Source organism: Microtus oregoni, unplaced genomic scaffold (assembly GCF_018167655.1).
Source record: "Microtus oregoni isolate MIOR12 unplaced genomic scaffold, Mior012 000000F_ref0000247, whole genome shotgun sequence".
Lineage (NCBI taxonomy): Eukaryota > Metazoa > Chordata > Mammalia > Rodentia > Cricetidae > Microtus > Microtus oregoni.
This window is the reverse complement of record NW_024543059.1, coordinates 67,288,345-67,308,485: the sequence shown is the minus strand read 5'-3', so window position 1 is coordinate 67,308,485 and position 20,141 is coordinate 67,288,345.

The window sequence follows — 20,141 nt, the reverse complement described above, 5'->3', positions numbered from 1 at the left end:
CATAATTGCCACTCACTTAAGCCAATCATAGATAAAATTACCTAACTACCCTAGGAACTCCCCATAGCTGCGCCTAAAAGAAGCCTTCATGTCCCTCTCAGGGTGGTCACCATTTTGTACAGGTGAGCAACCCCACATGCACGTGCTATAATATATATAAGCTCTGGCTTATTGCATACGTGGACTTTTGTGGGACTTCTTTTGTGGGACCTCTCCAGGACCCTAACAAGAAGCAAGGTGAACTTGCTGTGCAAAAAAATAAAAAGTACCAAGAAATACAGGTCAAGGTCAATTTAAGTTGTAAGCATTAGTTAGTAACTAGCCTAAGCTATCAGCCAAACGTTTACAATTAACAAGAAGCCTCTTTGTGGTTAATTGGGAACTGTTGGGAGCTGGCTAGGGGGACAGAAACATCCAACAACAAAAATCCTGGACATATTATGTCAGAAACAGAGATGAGTATGCATTTGCCTTTGTACAAAGCAGAATTTATTGAATAACCATAAACACACAAGGGACCACAGTTTCAACAGCAGCAATTTGCCAGAAACATCAGCTTTTCTTGATAGTCCTGACAGTGGTGAGCAGGGGTCCTTTAATTGCAATAATATATTTACTACGGTTAACACTCAGATCACATATTACACATCACACAGAGTGTGTGTGTGTGGGGGGGGATTATAGAATGACTCTTGTGAGTTAAGGAGTCACAGCAGACTTCAGGGGGTTTCAGAAGTCTGAAGAAGCAGAAAACCCAGTAGAAATAAATTTGCAGACAATGAAACAACCTGAGCTGTTGCCCCTGCTAGATCAGAGGTTCTCGATCACTCTAACGCTGTGACCCTTTAATACAGTTCCTCATGGTGTGGTGACCCCTCCAACCATAACATTGTTTGCATTGATACTTCATAACTGTAATTTTGCTACTGCTGTGAATCATAGTATAAATACCTGATATGCAGGTGGTCTTAGGCAACCCCTATGAGAGGGTCATTTGACCTCCCCAAAGAGATCACCACCCACAGACTGAGAATTACTGTGCTGAAGGGTCTATTAGGACTGTTGTAGAGTCAGGCTTCAGGCTGAGTTGACAGTAGCTATAGAGACAAAAGGGCAGAACTAGGTCCAGATGAATACATGAGTAGATGGGCAGACAGCAGATCTAGGCAGGCGAACAGGCAGATGGGCAGGCGACAGTTTGAGTGTGCCATGCCAACAACAGGGACTGAGCAGAGCTGAAGACCCTGAGACAGTTCTGAATTATCTCCCTGTCTGTCTCTTGGTGCACATCCTAGGTGGTCAGTGAGCACTGTCTCCATCTCTGTTTGTTTGGTTTTTTTAGAGACAGGGTTTCCCTGTGTAGCATTAACTGTGCTGGAACTCACTCTAGACCAGGAGGGCTTCAAACTCAGGGATTCCCCTGCCTCTGCCTCCCACATGCTAGATTAAAGATGTGCACCACTACCACCAGGTATCTTAATGCTAGGTGCCTGCCTCTTGATGGGACTCAAATGGAGGATTACCTCCTTTCCTTCACCTGGCATGATAAGTTCTTAGGCCTGCTCTTCTCTGTATGGTTTTAATATGTTCACCGAACAGAAGATGGGGGCAAAGTTTTGTATCACATAGCATTACTTATCTCATGCTACCTTGCACATGTAGTATCTGTCACATGAGTTCTACACACAGTTTCAAGCTTTTCATGTCTCAATAGCATCTTGAATCCTCCTAGGGATGTGTTTTAGTATTGTAATGAGCCATAGGTCACCTGCACACTTTCCAATCAACTGGGCCTAAGAAAACAAGCTGGTGTAGTTATCCTAATATCTAACAAAATAGACTTCAACCTAAAGGAAATCAAAAGAGATGAAGGACATTTTATATTCATCACTAGAAGAAATACATCAAGATGAAGTCTCAATTTTGAACATCTATACCCCAAATACAAGGGTACCCACATTTGTAAAAGAGACATTACTAAAGCTTAAATCGCACATCAGACCACACTAATAGTGGGAGACTTCAACACCCCACTCTCACCACTGGACAGGTCTGCCAGACAGAAAGTTAACAGAGAAATAAGGGAACTAACAAAAGTTATGACTCAAATGGGTTTAACAGGCATAAATTGACCACATACTCGGTCACAAGGGAAATCTCAACAGACACAAAAAGAAAATGGTATTAAACCCTGTATCTTATCAAATCACCATAGCTTAAAGTTAGAATTCAACAGCAATACAAACTCCAGAAAGCTCACAAACTCTTGGAAACTGAATAATGAGCAACTGAATCATCCCTGGGTCGAGGAGGAAATAAAGAAGAAAATTAAAGACTTCCTATAATTCAGTGAAAATGAAAGTACAACATACCCAAACTTAGCAGTATGAACAAGAAAGTTCTTAGTACTAAAGGCCTTACATAAAGAAGTTGGAGAAATCCCACACTAGCTAATTAATAGAACACCTGAAAGTTCTAGAACAGAAAGAAGCAAATTAACCAGAAGGAGATCCCAGGAAAAAATCAAATTGAGGGCTGAAATCAATAAAACAGAAACAAAGAACAATACAAGAAAAATGAAACAAAGAGCTGGTTCTTTGAGAAAAGCAACAAAATAGATAAACCCTTATCCAAACTAACCAAAAGACAGAGAAAGAATATCCAAATTAACGAAATCGGAAACAAAAAGGGGGATTTACACAACAGAACCTGATGAAATCTGGAGACTCATCAGATCATACTTCAAAAACCTGTACACCACTGTGCGGGAGGAGGGCACACACCTTTAATCCAAGCACTCAGGAGGCAGAGACAGGCAAATCTCTGTGACTTTGAGGCAAGCCTGGTTTATAGAGCGAGTTACAGGACAGGTACCAAAGCTACAGAGAAACCCTGTCTCGAAAAAACAAACAAACAAAACAACAACAACAAAAAAAAAAAACAGTACTCCACAAAATTGGAAAATTTTAAAGAAATTGAAAGCTTTCTGGATAGGTACCACATACCAAAATTAAATCAAGACCAGATAAACAATTTAAATAGAATTATAACCCCAAGAAATAGAAACAGTCATCAAAAGTCTCCCAACAACAACCCCTCCCCAAAAATCCCAGGACCAGATGGCCTCAGCACAGAATTCTACCAGAATTTTAAAAAAGAGCTAATTCCAATACTCCTCAAATTATTCCATACAATAGAAAGAGAAGGAACATTGCCAAACTTCTTTTACAAGGCTACAGTTACCCTGATAACCAAACCACATAAAGATTCAACAAAGAAAAAGAACTACAGACCATTCTCCCTTATAAACATTGATGCAAAAATAATCAATAAAATACTGACAAACTGAATCCAAAAACTCATTAAAAAAAAAATCATCCATCATGACCAAGTAGGCTTCATCCCAGAGATGCAGTGTTGGTTCAACATACAGAAATCTGTCTGCGTAATCAACCACATAAACAAACTGAATGAAAAAAGCCACATGATCATCTCATTAGATGCTGAAAAGTTTTCCACAAAATACAGCAGTTTTTCATGATAAAGGTCTTGGAGAGAGCAGGGATACAAGAACATACCTAAACATAATAAAAAGCAATTTACAGCAAGCCAACAGCCAATATCAAATTAAATGGAGAGAAACTCAAAGCAATTCCACTAAAATCAGAAACAAGACAAGACTGTCCACTCTCTCTGTATCTATTCAATATAGTACTTGAAGTTCTAGTTGGAGCAATAAGACAACAAAAGAAGATCAAGGGGATACAAATTAGAAAGGAAGAAGAAGTCAAAGCATTCCTATTTGCAGATGATATAAGTTACGTAAGTGACCCCAAAAACACTATCTGAGAACTCCTACAACTGATAAATATCTTGAGTAGTATGGCAGGATACAAGATTAACTCAAAAAATTCAGTAGCCTTCCTATAAATAATAAATGGGCTGAGAAAGAAATTAGAGAACCATCACCCTTTACAGTAGTTATAAATATAAAATATCTTGAAGTAACTCTAGCCAAATAAGTGAAAGACCTGTATGACAAGAACTTTAAGTCTCTAAAGAAAGAAACTGAAGAAGATATCAGAAAATGGAAAGCTCTCGTATGCTCTTGAATAAGTAGGATCAGCATAATAAAAATGACAAAGTTACCAAAAGCAATCTACAGATTCACAGCAATCCCCAATCAAAATCTCAACACAATTCTTTACAGACCTTGAAAGAACAATATTCAACTTCATATGGAAAAGTTAAAAAAAAAATCAAGTATAGCTAAAACACTCCTGTACAATAAAGGAACTTCCAGAGGCATTGCCATCCCTTCAAACTCTTCTATAGAGCTATAGTAATAAAACATCTATATTGACATAAAAACAAATATGTGGACCCACGGAATCGAATTAAAGACCCTGCCATTAATTCACACACCTATGAACACTGATTTTTGACAAACAAGCCAAAATAGTTCAATGGAAAAAGGAAAGCACATTCAACAAATGGTGCTGGCATAACTTGATGTCAACATGTGGACGATTGCAAATAGATCCATATCTATCTCCATGCACAAAGTCCAAGTCCAAGTGGATCAAGGACCTCAAAATAAACCCAGCTACATTGAAACTAATAAAAGAGAACGTGGGAAGTAGCCTTGAACACATGGGCACAAGAGACTACTTGCTAAATATAACATCAGTAGCACAGTCACTGAGAGCAACAATCAATAAATGGGACTTCCTGAAACTGAAAAGCTTCCAAAGCAAAGGACACAGTAAATAAGACAAAACATCAGACTACAGAGTGGGAAAAGATCTTCACCAACCCATCTGACAGAGGGCTGATCTCCAAAATATATAAAGAACTAAAGAAACTAGAAATCAAAATACAAAATAATCCAATTTAAAAATGTGGTATAAAGCTGAGCAGTGGTGGTTCATGCCCTTAATCCCAGCACTCCAAAGGCAGAGACAGGCAGACCTCTGTAGTTTGAGGCCAGCCTGGTCTACAAAAGCTAGTTCCGGGACAGGACAGGCTCCAAAGCTACAGATAAACCCTGTCTCAAAAAACAAAACAAAAAAACAAACAAAAAAGTGGTATAGAGCTAAACAGAATACTCAGCAGAAGAATCTCAAATGGCTGAAAGACATTTAAGGAATTGCTCAGCATCCTTGATCATCAGGGAAATGCAAATCAAAGCGACTCCGAGCTACCAACTTACACTTGTCAGAATGGCTAAGATAAAAAAGTACTAAGGACGTCTTATGTTGGAGAGGAGGTGGAGTCAGGGGAACACTCCTCCACTGCTGGTGGGAGTGCAAACTTATACAGCCACTTTGGAAATCAGTACGGTGGTTTCTCAGAAAATTGGGAATCAATCTACCTCAAAACCCAGCAACACCACTCTTGGGCACATACCCAAAGGACTCTCAATCATACCACAAGGGCACTTTCTCAACAATATTCACAGTAGCATTATGCATAATATCCAGAACCTGGAAATAACCTAGATGCCCCTTTATTGAAGAATGGATAAAGAAAATGTGGTACATTTACACAAAAGAGTATTACTCAGCTGTTAAAAAACACAATGACATCATGAAATTTGCAGGCAATGGGTGGAACTAGAAAAAAAAAATCAACCTGAGTGAAGTAACCCAGACTCAGAAAGACAAACATGATATGTACTCACTCATAAGTGGATATTAGATGTAAAACAAAGGATAACCAGACTAGAGTTCTAGAGAAGCTAGATAACAAGGAAGACCCTAAGAGGGGTACATGGATTGCCCTGGGAAGGGGAATTAGATGAGATCTCCTGGGTAAACTGGGAGTTAAGGGGGCGGTAAAGGGGAGGGGAAGGGGAATGAGAGCATGAGAAAACAAGACGGTCAAGAGGGAGGACGGAGTAGGAAAGCAATAAATGAGAAATCTTGATAGAGTCACTATGGGGTTAGGGAGAAACACGGTGCTAGGGAAATTCCCAAGAATCCACAAGGATGACCTCAGCTAAGACTCCTAGCAATAGTGGAAAGGATGTCTGAACTGGCCTTTCCCTGATAAACACCCCAACAATCATCATAGAGCCTTCATCAGGTAACTGATGGAAGCAGATGCAGACCAAGTTCCAGGGAGAAGGGAATATATGAGGAGGGGCGGTCAAGATCATGATAGAGAAATCTACAGCGACAGCTGAACCAAGCTTGTGAGAACTCATCAACTCTAGACCGACAGCTATGGAACTTTCATGGGACTGAAATAGGCCCTCCATATGTGAGAGACAATGGGGAAGCTTGGACTATGTGAGGGGCCCCTGGCAGAAGGACAAGAATCCATTCCTGGTGCATGAGCTAGTTGTTGGAGCCCATTCCCTATGGTGGGATGCCATGCTCAGCCTTAATGCAGGAGAGAGAGGCTTGGTCCTGTCCCAACTTACTGTGCTAAACTTTGTTGACTCCCTATGGGAGCCCTTATCCACAGGGAGGAGTGGATGGGAGGTGGACTGGAGTGGAGGGTGTTGAGAGGGGTAGGAGGAAGAATGGGAGGAGGAAAGGGAGGGAGAACTATGATTGGAATATAAAATAAAGAACATAATTGTAATGATTCAGCTGCAATATGGCTGACACTTCCGGGTTCCAGGGCCACACATGAGCCCCCAGGCAGAAGTGCTTACTGACCCCGGGGAATCTTAAAAGACCCTGCAGTAACCCACGTGCGGCATGGTTAAATCTGACACAACTGCGTGACTCCATCATCTGTGTATGAAGTAACCACGTCATCCCCCTGTGTGTATGTGCTAGGCAACCCTTAAAAGCTGAAGGCGCCATCGTCAGCTCTCTCTCTGTGTATACCGACCTTCACCAGGCCTGTACACACACACCTTAATAAACTCCTAAGCGGGTTTGTTGCATGTTCCATGTTTCATTCTCGCTCGCGCCAGGTAATTTCAATAATGAAGTTAAATTAAATTTTAAAAATCAACATAAAACAGAGTTAGTTAGTAACAAACCTAAGTTATGGGCTGAGCTTTCATAACTGAAAAACAAATAAAGTTCCCACTTTCTCGTGGACTGTACTTATGGCTTAAAGTTTAACCTGGTAACAAATGAGCTTCAGTTTAAAAGTTGTTGCATTAAGGCTCAAAATTAACAGTGATAAACTAACTACCTTAGTTTAGAAGTTCTATTCTGACAAAAGTTACTGTTAAAACAAGGGTAATGAAGACATAAAAGTTAATGATTGGTCAACTTATGAATGATTAAATGTCGTTAACATGTCCGAAATTGTGTTCACAATCATGCTAAGTACAAATGTAAAACATTTATAGAGACAGGACTAGAGGAAGAGAACAATTCATATCTCCCATTTTGTAAGATTATATATTATATATTACATTATATTATATGTATATATATATATGAATATATATACTCTTCTTATAGAGAGAAAGAGTTCCTTTTCCTAAAGACTCTGTTGTGGTTTTTTTCTTGTGTGTGTATATGTGTTTCTGTGTGTCATGCATACCAGGTGCCCATGGAGGCAGAAGAGTGGTTTGGACCCTCTGGAACTGAAATTACAGGCCGTTGTTAGCCACCATGTAGGTGCGAGAAATAGAATCCAGGTCCTCTGGAAGAGCAGCTAGTGGTCTTTAAGCACTGAGCCATCTCTCCAGCCCAGAGAGTAGCTTCTCAGGATGGACTCTACCATGGTGAAGATGCTATGACTGTTGTTTAAAGAGCATTGAAGGATGGAGATATTGCATAAAATTACTGTAAAAGCAGCATTGGTTTGAGATAACTGACCCCAATTTTGAAAGTTTTATTGCGGCATAAAGCTACCAAACCTTATACAGAGAAATATTTATAAAAGGAAGATCCAATTAATATGGCAAATGTCACTGCTGTTTTTAAGAATTTGCTACATGTGTCCCTTCCTTCAGGAACCACCATCCTGATTAGTCAGTGGCAGTTGAGACAAGATCTTCCACTAGAAAACAAGATCATGGCTCTCTAAACGTTATTCTATCCATTAGCGCATTTTAACAGTGAAGCTGTAGTAGCAATACAGCGTTTTTCCTCTCAGCATAACACATTCTCCCCAGATCCATCTTGGAGGAGAGAAAATCTCGGCCAGGTATCCTTGACCACTAGCCGGAAAAAGGACACACACAGGGGTATCTAGGTGTGTGGCACAGGTAACGAAACGATGGATGCTCGCTAGCGGAGGGAAGTTGGAGGTCAGCTGTTATTATTCTAGGAGATCCACACGAGTTTCCTGCAAACCTCATGCAGGACATATCAAGGTGATATTCTAACACAGAGAACGTTTTTCTCTTTTCCTAGAAGCTACATAACACCCTTTTTTCTCTTATGTAAACTGAAGTAACCTCTAGCTCATGCAGAGGGGAGTAGGACCCCAGCACATCTCAAATAGTAACCTAAACAAATTACAGCGAATGGCAAAGGACCCAGCCGTTGGCCTGGCATAAACTTTGAAAGTTTTCAGTAGACCAAGGTCTATCTCTTAGACGGTCAGGATCCTTGACCTAGATCTGTGCTACACATAAGGTTAGAGGGGGACAAAAATATTTCCAGTAATAAGTAAATCTGCCAAATAGGTTCATAGGAATCACCTTCAAGTAACAAGAAAGTATACATTTACCAAGATTTAACAGAATGTGGTTTAATAATTATCTGGCTTGACTCTACAGAAAACTCAGATCCCAGCCCCTTGAACCGCCAGTGCTGACAGGCTGACACACTCCATTGTTTCCACAGCGAAAATATCGCCACCAGAACCTCCTGACCCAGACAGTCCCACCTACAACAATAACATAAGAAAGCCACCATGAGCAATGCAAGCCGGGTAGGCGTCCTCTCCCTGTGTGCCATGTCATAGTTGTGTTAGTTTCCCAGGCAGACACGCCGTCTTAAGCTCGCCCCACTTTCCGTTCCCTCTGACTACAGTTATTTGCTTATCCCTTCTCAGCGTTTTCATTACTGCAGTAAGCAGATACAAGCTCGGCTCCAGATTTCCCAATTCAAAGACAAAGCCCTTCTTTTTTTAAACTTTTTTCTTTATTGATTTTATTGAACTCTATATTTTTCTCTGCTCCCCTCCCTGCCTCCCCCCTCCCTTCAACCCTCTCTCAAGGTCCCCATGCTCCCAATTTACTCAGGAGATCTTGTCTTTTTCTACTACCCATGTAGATTAGATCCATGTATGTCTCTTTTAAGGTCCTCATTGTTGTCTAGGTTCTCTGGGATTGTGATTTGTGGGCTGTTTTTCTTTGTTTTATGTTTAAAAACCACCTATGAGTGAGTATATGTGATAATTGTCTTTCTGGGTCTGGGTTACCTCACTCAAAATAATGTTTTCTAGCTCTATCCATTTGTCTGCAAAATTCAAGATGTTGTTATTTTTTCTGCTGTGTAGTACTCCATTAGGTAAATGTATCACATTTTCCTTATCCATTCTTTGGTCAAGGGGCATTTAGGTTGTTTCCAGGTTCTGGCTATGACAAACAAAGCTGCTATGAACATAGTTGAGCACATGTCCTTGTGGCACAATTGAGCCTCCTTTGGGTATATACCCGAAAGTGGTATTACTGGGTCTTAAGGAAGGTTGTTTCCTAATTTTCTGAGAAATTGCCACACTGACATCCAAAGAGGCTGTACCAGCTTGCATTCTCCCTGATTTCAAACTCTACTACAGAGCTACAGTATTGAAAACAGCCTGGTATTGGCATAAAAACAGACAGGAGGACCAATAGAACTGAATCAAAGACCTGGATATTAATCCATACACCATCAAACACCTGATTTTGACAAAGAAACAAAAAATATCAAATGGAAAAAAGAAAGCATTTTAACAAATGGTGGCATAACTGGATATCAACCTGTAGAAGAATGAAAATAGACCCATATTTATCACCATGCACAAAACTCAAGTCCAAATGGATCAAAGACCTCAACATAAAGCCAGACACACTGAACCTTAAAGAAGAGAATGTGGAAAGTACACTTGAATGCATTGACACAGGAGACCACTTCCTAAATATAACCCCAGCAGCATAGACAATGAGAGAAACAATTAATAAATGGGACCTCCTGAAACTGAGAAGCTTCTGTAAAGCAAAGAACGCAGTCAATAAGACAAAACGACAGCCTACAGAATGGGAAAAGATTCCTCACTAACCCCACTTCAGGCAGAGGTCTGATCTCCAAAATATACAAAGAACTCTAGAAATTGGTCATCGAAAGAACATATAATCCAATAAAAAAATGGAGTACAGACCCAAACAGAGAACTCTCCACAGAAGAATCTAAAATGGCTAAAAGACACTTAAGGAAATGTTCAACATCCTTAGTCATTGAGAAATGCAAATCAAAACAACTCTGAGATTCCATCTTACACCTTTAAGAATGGCCAAGATCAAAAACACTGATAACAACTTCTACTGGAGAGGTTGTGGGGTAAAGACAAAACCCATCTTAAGAATTCCTCACAGATGTGGATAGTTAGCTAAAAGAGATAAGGGCTGCAAAAGAGATTTGGAAGATGAAAAGTCAAGGACATTTTCACATCTACCCTGGCTTCCCAGAGCAGGTGGCGCTGAGGGAGAAACTTTGCTGAGAAATAGACTCACCAGGTAAGAGAGGACAAGACTTTGTAAGCAACTGAAACCACAGGGAAAGTGCAGAGGCCAAAAGAGCTCTCATTTGATCATTCTCAAGAAGCCTGTGTGGATGAAAGACAAGGCGGAGGAGACAGTGGCAGGAAAAAGGACTGCAGAAAGACAAGAAGACTGTGGTATCCATGGATGCTGTTAGCCAATGCGCAGAAGCATCACTTCTAACATATTAGCCTGGGAGACGACTGCCACAATGGAACGGAGGGTGTATCTGAAGACTATAACACCAGCCGGTGGAGCAGAAAGCTCTTCCAGTGGTTCACGTGAAAGGCAGTGTAAAGGCCCAGACCACACAGAGGTAGCAAGAAAGGAGAATACAAAACACTGACAATATAAACAAAAGACAACAAAAAAAAATGGAAAAACATTTTGTTCGTTTACCCTTACTGTTAAAAATGCCCATACCACCCAAAGAGATCTACAGACACAACGCAATCTTAACAAAATACTAAAAACATTTCTCTCAGAACTAGGGAGACGGCCTTAAAATCTGTACAGAATCACAAAAAATGTAAATAGGCAAAGTAATCCTGCTCAACAGTTCAAAACAGGAGTTTATAGTCCAAAACACGCCACTGAGTCCTGTGAGCACAGCAACATGGTTTAGCAGAACAAAACAGAATCACAGACAAATGGGAGCAAACAACAGAGCACCCAGGAAAACTAAAGCCCATGCAGTGACGAAGCTGTTCACAAAGTTGCTCTCTGTTTAGATAATTTTCTATTTTGTGACCGAGACCATGACTGTAAAGTAAAAAGATGAGTTTGGTTCTAAGGCTTGAACCCACCAATTTCTGAGCTCACCCCAGGCTATGACTTGAAATCTCACCAACCCCACCCCAGAAATATCCATGCTGGAAAATTCTGCCCCCAAGAAACCTGATATAAACCTGCTGCCCACTCCTGTGTTTTTTCCAATAAATCTCTTATGTGAGCTTTGTTTGCAGTGTGACTTTGTACTATTATTTGGCTCTCTGTCTCCAGGATACATTTCCCCTCAGAGTTGTAAAACTTGCATTGGAGATGCCTTTCCCCTGAGAACTTTAATACTTACAAAATGACCAAGCAACCAATAAAGAAAAAGTGTTTAATTTGGGGATATGGTTTCATAGAATTAAAAAAACAAAAACAAGAGAAGGGAAATTACAGAGTCCAAGTTTTATCAAGCACCTGAACTTTGTAATCAAACAGACTTCAAGTCCAGCCTGTGTTCCAATGAGCAAACACATTATCGACTTTGATGTATTTTGTATGCAAAAATGAATCATACTCAACAGGCACTAGCCAAAGATAGGTAAGCCTCACTAAATAAAAACAAGCAATACTTTTATCTGTATGAATTAGCTTAAACAACAAAAAATTTATAACAAAAACCTATGCCATTATAAATTTAACCCTTAAGAGAGACATGTCTTCTCTTTTCCCTTGAGACTGAGACAGGAGGAACTAATGTTCCCGGCTAGGAACTCAATAGAGTCCTTGCCAGAGTGGGCACTTCAAAGTCTATTTTCTGGGAATCAGAGACCTGCCACTGAGGGTAAATAGCTCCATTCTCTACATTCTGGATGGCACAAGGGAGAAAATCACTTAACCTGAATAGAACGACTGACAGACTTATGGAAGCCACATAGTGGCTTCATGCCACTTAGGTAGTAAACTAACCACTCTTTTCTTCCATGTAGTTTTATATCACACATTCTCCAAGAATTAATGATTATCCTTGGGTTACAAGTGCATGCATATTATGTATGTACAAAAAATGACAAAATCAGTCTATGAATGAAAACAAAACCAAAAAAAAAGATTAGTCTTCAAACTGGAAGAAACATTACCTAGAAGAACCAACATAGAAAACACAGTCCTAGAACCTTTGGACCAGGACCACAGAGCTACCACTCACAGATTATACTGTGCTCGATAGATACTGGGTAAGTAGATGATAGATAAATAGAGATAGATAGATAGATAGATAGATAGATAGATAGATAGATAGATAGATAAGATGATAGAATTTAATATTAGATTCTTAATCTCACCCTGAAATTCTATTGCTATTTTGAATAGAGCTTTGGGGAACTTAAAGACTTAAGTAAGCAGGTAGATGCAGTGAGTGACATTTCTAAGCTTGGGTTTCTCAAGGATACTGGCGTATAGCTACAGAGGATGACTGGGACAGGTACAGGGAGTCAGATACGGATGTGCAGCTTCAGAAAATAAGGCAAGAACTAAAGGGCATCCATGGAGACATTCTCTGAAGAGCTTGTCTCTCGACTCTTCAAAATGGTTTCTATTTGTTCACATTTTCTTCACCCCTCTGCAAATCTATTGACTTGAGAAAGTGAAATAATATTGGCGAGAATCTTGACACAGCACAGAACTCATGTGCTGATAGTGTTTAAAGGCAGCAAAGGGTTTGATTTTCCCCGGGCCCCAGCTCCCTGGTCTTTTGCCCCATCACAGCTCACTCAGGCCTGTTCTACAGTTTCCCTGTGCTCATCTCTGAGTGCTGCTACTGCTGCTATGCCCCTCTCCCCAAGCCAGAGGCCAAAACTTCATCCTTCTGTGTTATGAACAACGATATCATTATTTTAATGTATGTCTGAGTGTGCATGTGCCTGATGGAGGAAGTGGTGCAGGCACAGGTGTGTGCAGCTGGAGGACAGAGAGCAACCTCTAGCATCATCTTCTAGAGCACTGTTCACCTACTTGACCTTGAGATAGGGTCTCCCACTGAGCTAGACTCACCAGGCAGACCAGGCTAGCTGGCCACTGAACCCCAGGGAGCCTTCTGGCTCTCACTGTCCAGTGCTCAGGTCACAATCAAATGACACCATGCCCAACACAGACCTAGATCATAGATTCTAGGAAATCAAACCCAGGTCTCATACTTTTATAACGATTTATTTATAGTGATCTGCCTGCTCATATGCCTACAGACCAGAAGAGGGCACCAGATCTCATTTCAGAGGGATGTGGTTGCTGGGAATTGAACTCGGGACCTTTGAAAGAGCAGGCGGTGCTCTTAATCACTGAGCGATCTCTCCAGATCTCACACTTTTAAGGCAAGCTCTTTACACACTGAGATCTCCCCAGTCCAAGTACACCTTTCTTCTATACCCCCTCCTTCATTTAACCACTGGTCATAAAACATTCCTTCTACACCAGTCTGAATCTTTCATTTTGCTTTGGCTACTTATTACAAGTTACAGCCAGATTTCCTAACATCATTTCTTCCTGATGCATAAGTATACACCTGCCTGAATGGAAATATATATATACATATCTAAGGAAGCTTTGCCTGAGGCGAAAATTATAAAGGGCGAATGTGTGGTTAATCCCAGCACTCAGGAGACAGAGGCAGGTGGATCTCTCTGAGTTCAAAGCCAACCTGGTCTACAGAATGGGTTCCAGGAGAGTCAAGACTGTTACACAGAGAAACCCTGTCTCAAAAAACAAACAAACAAAAAAGAGTCAGTGCACAGGTTCTTAGAAAGATATCTCATGAAAAAACAACCTGTGTTTCTTTACTGGATCATCAAGATGCTCTTGATTCTGAAAGAGAGAGAGAGAGAGAGAGAGAGAGAGAGAGAGAGAGAGAGAGAGAGAGAGAAAGGAAGGAGGAAGGGAAAGGAGGGAGGGGGAGAGAGGGAGAGGGGGGAAGAAGAAAGGAAGGAGGAGAGGGAGGGAAGGAGAAAAAAGATAAACAAAAGAGAAAGATCTTAAAGTTATTGGAGCTAAATTCCTATTTTGAAGAGAAATTTGGATGAAGACAATGCTGTTCTTACTTGAAAAATGTCAATGGCATGAAAGGCAAAGAGAAGCTAAGAAACTGCCCATAATTTCCTATGAAATTAAAGGACACAGATGAGACACGACAGTTGAAGTCTATACATGATTTTGGGCTGTATTATGTACTCATGGAAGAAAACATTTTTTAGAGAAGGTGAAAACTAGAATATAAGGAACCAAATATCAATCCACAAGAAAAGATGCTTGCCACCAAGCCTGATGAACTGAGTTCAATCAACATGTGTTGGAAAGAGAGAATTAACCCTTGCTAGCTGTCCTGTGACTTCCACTCATTCATCATGTTACATGAATGTACATGCATATACAATACATACAATGAATAAATTTATCTTTTAAAAAATAATAAAATGTGTTGCCACCTGGCTGTTGATCTCTGGGTCACCCCCTAGAAAAGGTGATTTTCCTGAGACGCATGATGGAGATGGATCCATTATTTATCTTTTTAAAAAGAATAAAATGTGTTCCCACGTAGGCTGTTGATCTCTGGGTCACCCCCTAGGAAAGTTGATTTTCCTGAAGACGTACGAAGGAGATGGGTCCATTAATGAGATGAGAAATTTATGTCTCCAGAAGCTCCTCCTTGAAGACAGTTGCGTACAGATCTTTGAGGAAAAAGCAGTCCAGTTTTCTGAGTTCTAACTCGAAAAGAATGACATCCTTTTCTGATACTATCCAAAATCCTAAGAATGGCACTTTGGGCTGTCTCACTGTTTCCCTGAAGACAAATCTTCTTCCCCCTTTTATTGCTCTCACCTTGAAGGTAATAAGAAACACTTTACTTCAATCTAAACATAAGTGATGATGGCCCAGGACCACTGATTGAGGTTCCCAGAATAGCATGGTCCACGTGGAAGTTGTTACAGAAGAAAATGTTTCAAGTACACTGGTGGAGACCACAGAAACACGGGTCAGAGAAAAGCAGAGCTCTGTTATGGTATGCATAACCTATGATAACATAACATTCTTACCTGTGGAGATGGTGGGAACAAGTGTCCTGCTAAGTTAATACATATCAAAGAAGTCTAGTGACATTCACAAGGATGTCAGTTCACACCGATGTGGTGGTGAGCTAAGGGGATTATAGATCTGGACAGCCAACATTTCAACTCTGGACCATCGTAAGTTCTAACTAACCAGTAGCCTTGCAGACCCTTCCACACAGCCGTGACTTTGTTCGGGAGACTTCAGTTCACACTTACATTCAAAGAAGCTGGGGGAATTATAGCACAAAAGAAAGACCACAAGCACATGGAAAAGTGTATTAATGCTGGATCTGTGCTAAGGCTTATTGGGCTTCCAACGAAGATATTTATTTAACTGGACCATCATTTGTCAAGTACCTGATGTTTTCAAATATTCTAAAGTACTCTATGAAATACATTTTATGTAAAATAAAATACTATCTCAATCCTAAATGACGTACTACTAAACCCACAGACCATCCCTCGCTCATTCCACATCACCTCAGTAAAACATGAAATCAGCTGGGGCTCATGTGGCTATCTCAGTGTGCCTAACAAGCCAGGACAGAGTGGAGAAGACAAAGCCTGTACGTCTGAAGGATAGCTCAGAGTTTAGTAGGCAAGACAGCTGTGGGACAGCTCCACGCAGGGCAGCACAGAAGCAAGAGGGTCAGAGGAGGATGCAGAGAGCACCGGGGAGCAAGACAAACCAGGAACATAAAGGAAAGGGTCAATAGTGTTTAGTGTGTGGGTAAGTGTTCGGGAACACCTGAGTGAGTTCTGAGGTTGATTTGGGAAGATTTAGAGAGTTCTGGATGCTTATACCAGAAAAGTTATCTTTTTTTAAAAACTAGAGAAAGAGAGAGAAAAGTTTTTTTTTAAGAAACTGTTAGGAATGTGAATCTAGTGTTTGGAAACAGCAACTGCAGACAGAGCTGTGCCAGCAGGAGGCTCCTTGTCAAGATTACTACAACAGTGTAAACAAGAAATAATGAGAACCTGATCTGCAAATTAGTAACAGTGGGAAGAGGAAATGAAAAGGGGTCACAGAGCTTGTCAGTGCTTTAGAATGGCCAGGGGAGCTTTGGAACCCTGAGAAAAAGAATAGAAACACTCCTGTCAAAGCCAACATAAGAGAATAAGCCATGTTCGAGTTGGAAAAAAAGAGGATTCTGTACCAGATAAACAGTGTTCAGAATAATGTCCTATGGAGGAAGGGTTCCAAAGCATGAAGATGGGTTCTGTTGATGGAGAATGCCCATTCCATGGCCCCCAATTCAGGAGGATAAGTTCTATTCAGTGAGTGACAAAGCTCAGGATTAGGGCCTAAACAATGTTCAGGATTTGGGAAAGTTCTACTGAAGGTTGGCTTCAGAGACTAGCAAAAGATCACCATCCAATTCTCCATCCTCCCCTCCCCTCCCTCCTTTCTTCTTTTTCAGCTTCCTTGGTGCTTTAGGCTGGACATGCTAATTGCTTGTAGACATATCTACTTTAAGTGTGTATGTATGTTCACAAAACAACCTGTCTTTTTTTTGACCTCTATTTGATGTGGGGTTAGTGAAGATCTTTTCCCATTCTGTAGGCTACTATTTTGTTTTGTTGATCATATCCTTTGCTTCACAGAAGCTTCGCAGTTTCAGGAGGTCCCATTTATTAATTGTTTCTCTCAGTGTCTGTGCTACTAGGGTTATATTTAGGAAATGATTTCCTGTGCCAATGTATTCAAGTGTATTTCCCACTTTCTTTTCTATGAGATTCAGTGTGGTTGATTTTATGTTGAGGCCTTTGATCCATCTGGACTTGAGTTTTGTGCATGGTGATAGATATGGTACCTTCACCATAAGAATGGATTCTATTTTCAGTAAATAGGTGTTTTGCTAAAGAGATGAATTTTGCAGCCAGGCAGCCAGGCGGTGGTGGTACACGCCTTTAATCCCAGCACTTGGGAGGCAGAGACAGACAGATCTCTATAAATTGAAGGCCAACTTGGTCTACAAAGTGAGTGCCCGGACAGGCTCCAAAGCGACAGAGAAACCCTGTCTCAAAAACATAATAAATAAATAAATAATATACCTTTCAAGAGAGTATCCAGGAGTCAAGCCTAAAGCGTTGTGATGACTGTCAAGAAAGAACTTTTATTTAAAGTTTTATTAGCTGTAAATGTGTAAGAAAAAAAAAAAACCGCTTGGTCAGACTCCAGAAGTTTTCTGATCCAGCACTGGCTAAAGTCATGCTGACCTGAGTTTTGTTCTTAACCTCACTGACCCGGGATGTTTTCTTCCCTTCATTTCGTAGGGTAGGTAGTAAGAAAGTAAAATAGAGAACATGCATTATAGCTTAAAAAGTTAAATAAAAATAACTTAATTCAATAATAAGTTACTGAGGTCAAGAAAACCAGTGAGGGCTGGAGAGATGGCTCAGAGGTTAAGAGCATTGCCTGCTCTTCCAAAGGTCCTGAGTTCAATTCCCAGCAACCACATGGTGGCTCACAACCATCTGTAATGCCCTCTTCTGGCCTGCAGGCATACACACAGACAGAATATTGTATACATAATAAATAAATATTTAAAAAAAAGAAAAGAAAACCAGTGAATACTATGGGAATATGAAAAAGATGGACAAAGCTAAAAAGAACCATACTCACAAGGAAAGAGGGCAAAAATATTTTAAACTCTTAAAACACAGAATACAGAACTTTCACAGATCAAATTGTAAAAAAGCAGGGTCAGCAAGACAGTTCAGCAGGCAAAGGCAGTTGCCTCCAATCCTGATCACTTCAGCCAACCCTCACTTACATACACAAACTTAATACATGTAATAAACAGTTTAAATATGTAAAGCAAAAAATTAAGAGTAATATAAGGAATGAAAACTGAAAAACAATGATCTTTACAAAGCTCTCATTACCTAATAGATGAGCAGAAAACCTGTGTCCAGAACACCAAACTGCTGATCCTCAGCGACGGTCAGGGAAACAAAGATCACACAATCACGTGTCCTTGCACCACCATAGATCAGGTTTAAGCCTGGTGACTCTGAGCCTGAGTCTCCACACCCTGTCACTCAGAGGTCCAGTCAGTTTGTAAATATGAGTTGCTCTGTTCCCAGAGCAGCCCAAAGTGTGATCAATCAGGATGGAGTCAGAAGATACAGCGAGACTACAGAGGCAAAGCCAGCCAGCTGTGGAGCAGAACTTTTAAGTAAGACACAGCAGGAGGAACTTGGGGGACAGCGAACTCTTCCACTCACATTCTGGAGTGATGGATATATGATTTTTTTACATTGGACTAAGGTCATAAACTTTTTTTTAAAGGTTTTTATTTATTATGTACACAGTGTTCTGTCTGCATATATGCCTACTCGCCAGAGAGAGCACCAGATCTCATTACAGATGGTTGTGAGTCACCATGTGGTCGCTGGGAATTGAACTCAGGACCTCAGGAAGAGCAGTCAGTGCTTTTAACCTCTGAGCCATCTCTCCAGCCCCTAAGGTCATAAACTTAAAGATAAAATATAATTTTGAAAAGTTGAGTTGGTCGTCAGTTGGAGACGTCCCTTTTCCCAAACAGCCATCATGTGCTAGTTTCTCTGCCCCTCAGCACCAGCGCTCAGAGCCCCAGGTCAGGCAGCCTCTAAGCACTGGTCCTCAGGGGCTGCAGCCCTGCTGTCTGTGGAGGACACTGTGAGACCCAGAGCCACTGGGACTGTGTTCAGGCACACACATCCAGAGGGACAGTGAGAGTTGTTCCCAATAGTGGCTACATGGCTCCCTGATCACAGCAGTTGAAAGGGACTCTGGCAGCTTTTGAGCACCCTTAACAAAAGTGTTTTCAGTGTTCCAACGGTCAGTTGCCCTGTTAGCATGTTCCAGCTGTATCAGTCTTGGATGTTGCATAAGCAAACTGGAGCACTCCTGCAGCAGGGCTCATGAAGAGAGCTTTTGTGTAGCCACTGAGTCACCATGATTAGAAAAAAAGAGCAGAGAGAAAAGGGGGTGCATGAGTTATGGTTCATACAGTAGAATGCCCACCCGGAAGCAAAATAAACTATAATTTAAGGCACTGTGATGTCAGAGTCTGGTGCTAGCCCGGACCACAAATTATTTCTCTGGACCAGACCCCAACATAAGCTATCTCTCTTTCTGGACCAGCGTGGAGGCGCAGGAATAAAGTCACAACTCACATAGTTTTATCGGGAGGGAGATTCTCAGTGATCCCTCATGAAATCCTGAGTTCATATCCTGAAGTTCTCTCTGTATTCTCCAAACAGTCTTTATACCAAAATTTAACTGAGGGGGAAATATATTAGCATTCTGTTTCCTCGGTAACCAGGTGAATGGCTTTCAGTCATGTCCACATCTTCCTGGTCTGTATGCTAGCTCTCTTGTGTAGGGTGAATTAGCATTTCTTTTCAGGCATCCTCCAAATTAAAAAGAAAGAGCAGAGCAACATCTGGACCTTTCGTTAGGTTAGCGACAGCCTGTCTGGAAGGCTAAGTGACCACTTCAGATACCGACTATGGCTTTAGAGCCTGGCTGCCACATCACATAGAAATATGGGCCTCACTGTGAGTGATCTACAAACAGAACTGAGAGGGAAACACTTGGAAGGACACACAGACTAGGAGTCTGTTATTAGACTATTATTAGTCTATAATTAGTCTATTATTGCACGAACTTATTA